The 12,505-nt window shown below is 56.1% G+C and overlaps 1 pseudogene; it reads right to left on the bottom strand.

Annotated features, from left to right (window-relative positions):
* Positions 1 to 256: 256 nt before the first annotated feature.
* Positions 257 to 5,207, bottom strand: LOC133339976 (protein Wnt-7b-like; annotated as a pseudogene).
* Positions 5,208 to 12,505: the final 7,298 nt, after the last annotated feature.

The following is a 12,505-nucleotide window of genomic DNA, read 5'->3' on the forward strand; positions in this document are numbered from 1 at the left end:
TACCATCAAAGGTTTGTATACGAGGCCATCCAAATTTACAAACACAGACATAATTTCAACCGTGATGAGGGGTACACACTTAGTAATCATTGGAAATATGTTATTAATCATGCAAAAAATATTTAACCACACATTTTTGGACCATCTGCCGCCCTTCCATGCGCACCTTTCCCTGTAAAACACGAGATCATCGAGTCCACGCATTTCCCCCGTGTTCGACGAGGGAAATGCTCGCCGGGGGGGGGGGGGGGGGACGCTGGGATTCACTGGGAGATGCTGCACTCGGTGCCGGCGACATACAGAACTTGTGGGTCCTCGTGGTCAGCAAATCTGAGTGGGAGAAGCGGCATGTGGTTGGAGGGGCAGAGGTGGTGGTGGGGGGGAGGGGCAGGGCAGGGTGAGCGATGTGGACGAGTCACCGACTCCTCCTCTCTCTCCCATCATGCTGAGATCTCGGTGGCTACTTTGTCCCAGGCTCGGGAGCCGATTGCAGATCTCACTCTTGCAGGGATCCGCCTGGCGCCCCCCCCCACCCCGTCGGCAATCACGCAGGGTGGCGGTGGGTGGGGTGGAGTGAGGGAGGGGAGTTGAGGGCAACTGCGAGGTGCGGAACGACAGCCGCGCCATCATGCAGCGACATCCGCTGACAATTTTGTCCGGCCATGATTGTTGTTGCCAGGGGCGAGGCCCGTGGGGGCCACGGCCGACAGTCGACGGGGCGAGCGATCGAGCCGGCGGATTAGTCGGGGCCCCAGCTTCCCAGCAAGCCGCCGCCGCCGTCACTTGCACGTGTACTCCTCCGCCCCCTCGCTGCTACGTGCTGCAGCGCACGTAGCAGCACCAGCGGAACTCGCACTTGCAATGCCACGAGCGCGTGTACCGGCGCGTGTCGTAGCCGCGGCCGCAGCACAGCAGCTCGCAGCCGTCGGCGCGCGGCGACGTGCGGTCGCACGGGCGGCCGCGCGTGCCCACGCTGCCCGTCAGCCGGTCCTCCTCGCAGTAGCTAGGCGAGCTCTCGGTGAACACGAGCTCCGTGTGGAGCGGCTTGCGGTGGCCGCGCGAGCGCCTTGCCTGGAGGAAGGCGGGGTAGCGGTGGCGGTAGCGGCCGGCGTGCACCGGCTCCACGTGGACCGCCTCGTCGTACTTGCGCTTGAGCGCGGAGCCCACCTCGCGGAACTGGGGCAGCGTGGCCCAGCACGTCCTGGTGGTGCACGAGCCCAACACTCCGTGGCACTTGCACACCGGCTTCATCTTCTCCTCCAGCACCTGGCGGCACGTGGGGGGGGAGAGAGAGACGAGAGGGCAGGAGAGCATCGGGGAGGTAGGTGGGGACAAGTGGGGGGGGGGGGGGGGAGACAGAAAGACAGAGAGAGACAGAGAGAGACAGAGAGAGACACAGAGAGACAGAGACAGACTTTGACTTTAATAATTTTATTACACCAGCGGCAATTGTGCTGGAGTTTTCCAATATATGAGCCTTTATGGCAACACACAAACATGTAATAAAAGACTCCTGTCAGCCACTGCTGGTCTCCGCTTGTCTTCTATTTAGGTTCTTCTCCGCACCCCGCTGGTCTCCTCCACGGACCAGCGTCGTCTCCTCTCGCGTGCCACGCACGCTCCTCCGTTAGCTCCTCTACTCCCGCACTCCGCACCCCGCTGGCCGACGGCGTGCTGAGGACCTTCGGCCACGTGGCCGATGGCGCGGATCTCTCTCTCACCACCCAGCGTGGCTCAGCCTCTCAACTTCCACGACTGCCCCGATCTCTTCCGGGCTCCCACTAATATACATTCCCCCCACGTGATCCTGACTCCTCCCCTTCCGGATCGTCAGATCCGGCCTTCCCATAATGCCCCGCTGGCTCCGCCCCCATTCACCTCGCCTCCCATTGGAGCCGAGGTGAACGGTGGCCCCTCCCACACGCCCCGCAGACCAGGCTCCGCCCCCCAATACCCCGGGCCGCGTGATTGGACCAGAGCCCAGCAACAACCCCATTTACACTATGAGACACCTCCTTTACCAGTGGCAAAATATAGTGATAGGTTTTTACCCTTTCAACTGGTACAAAAACTGACATCATGTTTGCAAGAACCACAAGAACCACAACACAAGCAGTCAAAATGCAAACAAAAAGAAACAACTCTGATGATGATAATGATATGCACTGTCCTTGAAGTTAATTGGTCCGCACTCGAGACAGCTTTCCTTAGCTAAAAATAAGCATTGTGCCGGAAAAATGACGAGGAGAAGAGGTAGGATAATGGGGGGTGGGAAGGGGGGGGGGGAGAGAGTGGGGAGGGGTGGGGTGATTTTGTTTTCAGCGCCTGCGTTGGATTGGATCTGGAGGAGTGCTTGGTGTGGGGAAATCGCTGGCACCTTGCGCCCGGCGGCGTTGTTGTGCAGGTTCATGAGCGTGCGCGCGCTCCGCTGGACCTCGCGCGCGTCCACGAAGAGGCGCGAGAACTCGAGGCTGTGGCTGAGGTCGGCCGAGCAGCCGCCCTGTGCATCGTAGAAGCCGCCCTGCTTGGCGCCGTCGCAGCCACACCAGCTCCGGTCGCCCCGGCCGCACGCCGCCGTGATGGCGTACGCCACGGCCGCCGCCATCACGGCGTGCGCGAAGGCCGCTTCTCGGCTACCTGCTCGTGTCGGGGAGCCCACGCACGGGGGGGGGGGGGGGGCGGTGTGAGCAGCAGGGTGGTGGAGCAGGGACGCGTGGGAGGTGGGGGGGGGAGACGCGGGGTCGCGGTGATGGGGGTGGGGAAACAATTGATCGGCTGGATAAGGCAACTGCTGCATCATAAGCTCACGGGCAGCCTGCTGATAAATGGAGTCCTCTCTGAGGAGATACCAACTGGGTCAGGTGTGCGACAGGGGTGTCTCCCTATGTCACCGGTGTTATTCATATTGTGAATGGAGCCCTTTGCCCAGGCGGTCAGGGGAAATCAGCGGATTAAAGGGGTGTAGGGAGCCAGCAAAAATAGCCATGTATATGGACGATGTCGTCATTTCCTGTGGGGATGTCTCCTCGGTATGGGAGGCCCTAGGACTCGCGGATAGATTATTTTTGGCCTCGGGATCTAACGTAAATGTGAGGAAGAGTGAGATGCTGATCTTCAGTGACCCCAGGCTATTCGAGGGCCGTCCGACCGGTATAACGGTGCTGGGAGAGGCGATCAAGATCCTAGGGGTCAGCTTCTGTTGGCAGGACTCGGCGACGAAGCATTGGATGGGAAGGGAGAGGGCGGTGAGGGGCAGGGCCGGCCGGCCGGGCGACAGGCGCCTTCCAATGGATGGTAGAATGTTGGTCCCGAGGGTGGAAATCCTCCCGGCACTTATCTACCGGGCCTACGTGATCTCGCCGGGCGCGCAAATGGGCGAAAAGACTGCAGCGAATGTTCTTCAGGTTCATCTGGGAGGGGGGGGGGGGGCGCGATGGGCCGAGTGAACGGGAAACGATGTGTAATAATAAAAGCGTCGAGAACGGTGGGAGGGGCGCCCCGAATATCACGTGCACCCTCGCCACGATCCTGGTCTGCGACACGCTGCACCTGTATTTCTCCAATGGACTCCAGGTGGAAGCCTCGTTACGCACGGCACAGGCAGGCGTGGCTCCTGCGGTGGCCAGGGACGGCTTCGTTGCCGCGCGGCACCCCCGCGGCTTGGCCTCAGGGGTGGTCGTGCACCGCGGCAAGCGAATACGTCGTGAGGCGTGAGCCGGCCCAGACACGCGCGTCGTGGATTCCCAGGGACGTCCTGGCGGAGACGTCTAAGCAGCAGGCTGGTACAGAGGTGCCAGGTGCACGGGGTGCCGTGCACCGACTACTTTAGAAAAACGTAACATCGCCAGCCCTGACGAAAAGGCAACGGGATTTATCCTGGCTGGCGGCCTGGGACAGGCCGGAATGAAGACGGTTCATGTGTTCCCGAAGATTGGCCCGCACCCTCAGTGCCCATTTGCTCGGGAGGTGTGGGAGTTATGTCGGCCTCTGCTGCCTCATTTTTGTCCAGTAAAGGCCACATTGCCTAATATAATTGGGGGATGTTCAGACAGAGGGCGGGGGAGGTCTGGGCTCAGGCGTGGGCCGTCGTAAGCGCCGTGAAGGAGGCGGCCCTGTGGGCGGCGCGCGGGAGAGTGATTAAGGGCACCTGCATGTCGGCCGTTGGAAAGGGTGGTGTAGGTGGAGACAGAGATGGTGGGCAGTGACGCTGCAAATGAGAAATGGCGGTGGCCTCCACCCCCGTGTGGCACAGAGTTTGAGGACGGCCTCCGCTGCGAGGGTAGGCGGATTCATGTTTCTTCCCTGGCGACGGTAAACTTGTTCGCTCAAAGGTTGTGTGCAGGATGTGTCTCTCGTGTTTCATACTCGGTGCACCTGCTGTCAGGGAGAGTGGTGCAGGCACTGGTTGTTACAAACAGGATCACCGGCTCGGGTTGTGGTCATGATTTTCTCCTGTTCTTTTTCCTGTTCTAGGCAGAGGACTGCCCATGATTGAGAAATGAAAAAACTTTTAAATAAATAAGAAACGTGGCGCGTTGCGAGTTCTAGAATTCAGAGAGAGACGCACAGGGTGACCGCACACCGCGGGTCCGCCCCTCTGCCGAACTGACGCCGAGTCGGGGCGCTCACCGCCTGGGAGCTCCTGGCCGAAACACCGTCTCCTCCCCCAGCGCCGAGCAATTCCAGCGGCTGAATCGGAACTGGTGCCGGCACTCGCCGATTCCCAGGCGGCGCCCCCTCGCCGACCGCGACCATCGCGTCCGGGTGGCTCCGGCACAGCGCCCGCTGCTGTGGCGGTCAGTCCCGGAATCTTGCCGCAGATCGTGTCCGCGGACAGCGCCCTGCAGCCATCGGGCAGGCAGACGGACGCACGGACGGGCGCGTGGACGGAGAGCCGCCCGGCGGCACCGTGACCAGCGCGAGCGAACGCAGCAGCAGCAGCAGCGTGCAGACTTCTCCCTCGACGATCTTCACAGCGACCCCGACATCGCCATCGCAGCCCCCCCCCCCCGTCACAACGCCGCGCGACGAGCCCGGCTTCTCGACGAGCCGGCTTCTCTCTCTTACCCCACTCGCGAGTAGAAGAAGGCCGCCGTGAGAGCAGCAGCAATGCGCAGGAGGAGAGGGGGCGGTGCGGCGGTGCCAGCGGTGACGCGCGCGCCGCATGGCGCCGTCTGCCGCGTGGCCGAGGCGCTGGCGCGCGCCATCTCGCGGAGTGTCACAGTGCCGCTGTGACGAGTCGAGCCAGACCACCTCGTCACACACGTCAGCAGCAGCTACACACACAGTGACACTCAGCTACACACAGTGACTACTCAGCTACACACACACACCTACACACAGTGACACTCAGCTACACACACACACCTACACACAGTGACACTCGGCTACACACAGTGACACTCAGCTCTACACAGTGACACTCAGCTACACAGTGACACACGCTACACACAGGGACACTCAGCTACACACAGTGACACTCAGCTACACACAGTGACACTCAGCTACAACAGGACACTCAGCTACAACACAGTGCCACTCGGCTACACACAGTGACACTCAGCTATACACAGTGACACTCAGCTATACACAGTGACACTCAGCTACACACACACAGCTACACACAGTGACACTCAGCTACACACACACAGCTACACACAGTGGCACTCGGCTACACACAGTGACACTCAGCTACACACACACAGCTACACACAGTGACACATCAGCTACACACAGTGACACTCAGCTACACACACACAGCTACACACAGTGGACACTCAGCTACACACACAGTGACACTCAGCTACACCCACAGTGACATCACCTACACACATAGCTACACACAGTGACACTCAGCTACACACACAGTGACACTCAGCTACACACACACAGTGACCACTCAGCTACACACAGTGACACTCAGCTACACACAGTGACACTCAGCTACACACAGTGACACTCAGCTACACACAGTGACACTCAGCTACACACACACAGTGATATTCAGCTACACACACACAGCTACAACACACAGTGACACTCAGCTACACCACAGTGACACTCAGCTACACACAGTGACACTCAGCTACACACACGTGACACTCAGCTACACACAAGCCACTCACCACACAGTGACACACACCTACACACACAGACACTCACCACACACACAGTGACACACACCTACACACACACACTCACCACACAACAGTGACACACACCTACACACACACAGACACTCACCACACACACAGTGACACACACCTACACACAGACACTCACCACACACACAGTGACACACACCTACACACACAGAGACACTCACCACATACACAGTGACACACACCTACACACACACAGACACTCACCTACACACACAGTGACACACACCTACACACACACCAGACACTACCACACACACAGTGTCACACACCTACACACACACAGACACTCACCTACACACACAGTGACACACACCTACACACACACAGACACGGACCTACACACACAGTGACACACCCTACACAACACAAGACACTCACCACACACACAGTGGCACACACCTACACACACACAGACACCCTACACCTACACACACAGTGACACACACAGACACTGACCTACACACACAGTGACACACACCTACACACACAGACACTCACCACACACAGTGACACACACCTACACACAGACACTCACCTACACACACAGACACTCACACACACAGTGACACACACCTACACACACACAGACACTCACCACACACACAGTGACACACACCTACACACACAGACACTCACCACACACACAGTGACACACCTACACACAGACACACCTACACACACAGACACTCACCTACACACACACAGACACTCACCTACACACACAGTGACACACACCTACACACAGACACTCACCTACACACACACAGACACTCACCTACACACACAGACACTCACCTACACACACAGACACTCACCTACACACACACAGACACTCACCTACACACACACAGACACTCACCTACACACACAGACACTCACCTACACACACACGGCTGCAGCAGTTGTGTGAACACCGCGTGGTTGGGAGGCAACCAATGATGACCACGCGCGACTTGGCCGTGGTGAAATCCTCTATGAAAAGTAGTTAAGGGGCCGTCCATAAATGACGTCACGCCAGGTGCGTGACGTCATTTTAATGACGGCCCCTAATCGATGCACACAAACACATTCAGAATAATTGATTCTCGATGGGCTTTAATTGATGAAGCAAGCAGGTGTAATCAATTCCGTCGTGTGTTCTAATTGCCCAATCGCGCTGTGAGATGCACGTGCACGTGGCACCTTGACCAAGTCATTAAGGAAATGTGAGCCACATCTCACCGCCCCTCCGCCCCCAGAGCCACGACACCATTCACCACCCTCGCCGGTGGGATTACACGTCGTCACCTACATCGTCGTGTGTCGATGACAGTCACTTCACACACATCGTCGTGCGGATCCACCTCGTCACGGGAGAGCCGGGACTTTCCAAATAAAAACGAAGCAATTGGCAACATTGTTACTGGTAGGAACCTCCTGGTTACACCAGCCCACAGGGGATTATTGTGTCCGTCCGTCCGTCCGTCGTGCAGGGAGGGGCTGGGTGGGGAGGGGTGGGGCTGGGTGGAGAGGGGAGGGTGGGGAGGGGCTGGGTGGGGAGGGTGGGGCTGGGTGGGGGGTGAGAGGGGTGGGGCTGGGTGGGGGGTGGGAGGGGTGGGGCTGGGTGGGGAGGGAGGGGCTGGGTGGGGAGGGTGGGGCTGGGTGGGGAGAGGCTGGGTGGGGAGGGGCTGGTCACCCCGTGGTGCCCTTATAAAACTCAACGTTTCACCTACTCACGCCGGCTTGTGCCCGCCCTCACAGTCGGGCATATTTGCGGAATACACCACGCCGCCGTTGACCCTGCAGGCCATTGACCGAGCAACCCAACGTTCCTGCCAGCTCCCTCCGCAGGAATGTGTTTCTGTTCATTTCCCATCACAACAACGGCAACAAGGAAATAACCTAAGAGTTAAATATTACCGCGTGATGGAATAAATTATCCTTCACTTGTTGCACTAAGTGGAGAGGAATTTACTGTTGCGTTGCACAATTCGTTGAACAAATTGTGATAGCCTTGTGACCTTTACCACTGACACAGCCCCAAACAAGACGTACATTTTTATCTTGATCAAGGGTTATTAAAGGCCCGAACATTACAACTCTGTGTGCGTTTTTTTTGTTAGATTCATTTGGCAAGGGAAACTAGTTGGCTTTCCCTCTGCTCCACTCGCTTGCCACTTTGTCCTGCCACACCCACCCAGTGTGTCACCGCGCTAGTCTGCCATCACGAACCAGAGGAGATGAATGGTGAACATTTAACAGAGAAATGGAACATTTATGCTGGTCTTTGGAAACAGTTTTAAACAATCCAGGACGGTTTGCTTTCGTGGAAACATTCCAACCGAGATTGTATTTGTTTGGGATGTCCCAGCGGCAGTCGAGGTTTTTGGCAATGATCTGCAGGGATGGTGCGTTTCCGTTCCTAGCCGCGAGGTCATATCCTCGTTACTGCGCCGTCCGTGAGCGTTGGTTCACGTTCCGAGCAGTGAGGAAGTCCGCTTATCTTGCTTAAGTTGTTGAGTTGCGTCGGCAATAAACCCAAAGGGCAACCTTACCTGGTAAATACAGTAAACCATCTAGTCAACCACTGTAGTCTTCGTTCCTGCAATGAAGGAATAACAAAGCTACACCAACTCTCTCCCGGAGCCCTCTTCTGGCGAGCCGACCTCGACGTTTTCATGCATCTCGTGAACATATTGCCAGAATTGGAGTAAATTGTGATATGGTGCCACCTAGTGGCGATACAGCTCAGGGGAGTCTTTTATGTAAACAGGCGGCAAAGCCGAGTGAGAGATTCATGTTCATCATTATCAACCAAAATTAAATCCTATGCTGGATGGAGGCCTCTCCAAGCTGTCATCATCACATTTTCTTGCAATGCAACAATCCACGGAGCACCTGCATACGAGCTGATTTCAGAGCTCTCCACCTTAGATCTTTAAAGGTGCATTTGAAATAGTTTTTATACTCCTACTGATGCTCCTGCTGTTGTGGAGCGACTCATGCAGCCAGCTTTGGCTACAGGGTTTGGTGGAACGTGCTTTGTGTCGTTTATTGTGACATTTCGGTCACAGTTCCTATGATCACTGTTACATTGCTTATGGCTTCATTTTGGTGATTTCAAAAGTTTTTTGGTTTGGCCATGTTTGTTTGTTGTAGTACAGTTAGAATGATGGCTTTAATCTAAGTTGTCTTGTGGTTGTTGTTGTTTGACTGGCATCCCACTGGGATTTTTGCACAGCGTTGGTGTACAGTGCTTTTTTCTGGAAGACTTTGCAGTTTTTCCCTGGATTTTTTAATCCTTTATAATAAGTTCACTTGCTTGCGTGCTTGCTTGCTTATGACCGTGCAAATCTTTCGGTCGTTTTTTAACCCACTTCCCGTGATCCAATCGAGCTGACATTTTGCACACAGACTCGTTGTGCGTGACAATTAATTTGTAAAAATTTTTCAAAATTTTACACTGTTTAGGGGAAAAAAATTCAATATTTAATACCAATTGCTTAATGGTGGCAATCATCTGACCCATAGGTGGCAGCCATCTCAAGCCAGAGGAAGAGAGGACTCTAGCCGCCCGTTTCATGATGACGCAAATGTTGACTAACCACATGGCATGAAATCCCTGCCCCCACGCTGTACACTGGAGACTATTTATAGAGCAGTTAAATTGAAGCCGCCAGGTTCTTGAAAGTGGTAAAACGGGTCAACGCTAGTGCCCTCGGGAATATACGGGGCATGTCAAGAGGGGATCTTTCATTTTTAAATCCTTTATATTAACTTCACTTGCTTGCTTACTCAAGAAAAACAGAATTGAATAATAAAATGAAACCGATGTGTGTGGTGTGTAGTGTAAGCAATGTGGGATATCGATATACACTGACATGAACAAGATCAGCAGACAAGACGTCTTTCATACTCTTTGGTTCTTTCAGTAAAGTCACGTAGGTAGAAAAAAAATAATAAATCAAGACGTTTCGATCGCAACACGAGCAGTCGTCCTCAGGCGAAAACATCCAGACATTGTCGCGGCAGAAGTCACGTGAGCTACAGCTGAGCATTGTTGTAATGCGGTGGGCTCACGCGAAATTGATTTCTGTAAGACGAAGGTGCTTTGAAAACCCACTGGCGACGCTCTTTAGTGTCAGTCTCGTGTCCTTGACTCACCACACGGGGACGTCTGGTTGAGGCAACGCGTTTATTGTAACAACTCTGTCGAACTCGGCTCCTCTAGCCACGACTCTAACACGCAGGAGTACGGCCCCTTCCACCCGACAGCCCACGGGAGTGACAGCCCCTTCTACCGCAGCAGCAGCAGCAGCCTGCACACTCCGGGCTCTGCTACCCACGGGTCCCTGAGCCCGGCGGCGTTCAGGGAAGACTGGACGAGCCGTCCCAGCCAGGGTACAGGAGCTCACCTCGGGTCCGCTACAACGCGGCTCTGGCTAGAGCCTCGTTGAGGGTCCCCGGGTGCCGCTCCAGTCTTCACGTCTTGGGATGTCCTCAGGCTTGAGCTGGTGAACACCGCCTGGCCCGTCCAGAGGGCCGGACTTTTATCCCCACGTCGGGGTCGCCCCTCCCCTCCTGACCCCCCCCCCTCCCAGAACCTTCTGGAAGGTCTTATCTTAAGGGGCCTTAGGGAGGGTGGGGGGCCGGGGGTTTAACCTTTGGTCGACCCCTAGGCACCTCGCTCTCTCTCTCGGCTGCCCCCTGTTGAACCGTGCACGTGGTGGCAGGTCAGCTGACAGCGCCTTGTTATGGCGCTTACGCACAACTTCGTGACGAACGCTGCACGTTCGGTTTTCATGCAGGGGGCGCTGCAAACCTACGCGTCCCCTGCATGAACGACAGAGGCACAGGGACAGACGTTCGATCGCGTTGGAATTGATCTGCAGACGGCGGTCTTCTGGCACGGCCAGCAGCTCTGTGTCGCCTCATCTCAACCCCACGATCCCAACCAGGTGAAAGTCCGCATCGAACAGAACCCCGGCAAGGCCATCTACTTCACGACGAGAGAAAATTCACACGAAATGTCGTTTTCAATGAAGTCTTCCAGATGTAAAATAACAAGCTTTTAATGAAGAAATAGAATTATCAAATTCAAAACATAACACAATTCAAAGTTGTTTCATTTTAAAACTTCAAAACGGAGCATCGGGAGCTTGCGTGGATGTGTGGGGGCCGTTGGCCCCCGGGGTCCCTCCCGCCTGCATCCCCTATTCCGTTTACGTTACCCCACCTCCCTATTACCCGCTACGGTTTCGCCGGCATTCGAACGCGCCCCTACTATTACAGCCTCGCGCCGCGCTCCCACGCTGCGAGCATACGTGCGCACATCATCATCAATCAAACGCCGTGCTCGCAGTATAGCCCTGTGCGGCACGTTACCAATGCGCATCCGTATCCGACACGTAACGAACGTATGCGCACTCCCACACACAGCTCTGCGCGGCACTCACTCAACACTGACCGCTCGCGTTAGGATCGCGCACCTGTATTATACACGTCGTGAACGTGCGCGCACACACATACAGCTCCACACGCGATACCCACTCTTGCGCCGCTCTGCGCAGCGCTCGCCGCCTGCTGGCCGCTTACGTTATGATCGCGCACCTGGGGTACGCCGATTACGCACGCCGAGAGCTTACGCATACACCGTACCACACGCGTTCACACTTATAACACGAGATCACACGAGGCCACGATCAGCTATTAATGATTTATTATCCGCTACCTGGAACTAAATCAGTGAGTCGACGAGGCTGGCCTACGCTGATACCTCTATACCTATTCCCGATTTATCTGCTATGATTCTAATTCACCTTCTTACTCACTGTTAAGTGTCCACGGCGGTCCGCTGATCCTTGTGCTAACCGCGTGCCTCGGTGCGTCACACGGACGTCCGGGTCGCTGGCTGGAGCTGCGTCTGGTCGCCTGGCGCTGGAGTAAGAGAGCGATTTCCCCTCTGCGCCCCTCTATTTATCCTCCCTACCTCAAAGGGGATGCTGCGCTGAACAATGGGCTCGTGCACCTCGAGCCCGCGCACGGCGGTTCCGGGCGCTTTTGATCTGCTAATCAGTGAGCTGCGTTGGCGGCGTACATCCTAATTACTCCCTTACCCTTCCTAACAATGGGGCCTGCGCGCTCAAGCGTAATTATCCCAACCCTCCATGACTATGCGCAACAGCTCCTGCGGTCCCGCTATTCATGCTGTCCCGTCCCTCCCCTGCTTGCCCCGTCGACCCGTGGGGGTGTGTGTGGGGGGAAATGCGCCTCAACCGCGGTGGCCAAATGCCCCATGCCGCGACCACACCATATTAAGGCTGGTCGCAGCGCCGCGGTGCCACGTAGCACGGGGGAGGTCA

The sequence above is a fragment of the Lethenteron reissneri genome, unplaced genomic scaffold (assembly GCF_015708825.2).
Source record: "Lethenteron reissneri isolate LAM-NWPU_2019-01 unplaced genomic scaffold, ASM1570882v1 scaffold_618, whole genome shotgun sequence".
Classification (NCBI taxonomy): domain Eukaryota; kingdom Metazoa; phylum Chordata; class Hyperoartia; order Petromyzontiformes; family Petromyzontidae; genus Lethenteron; species Lethenteron reissneri.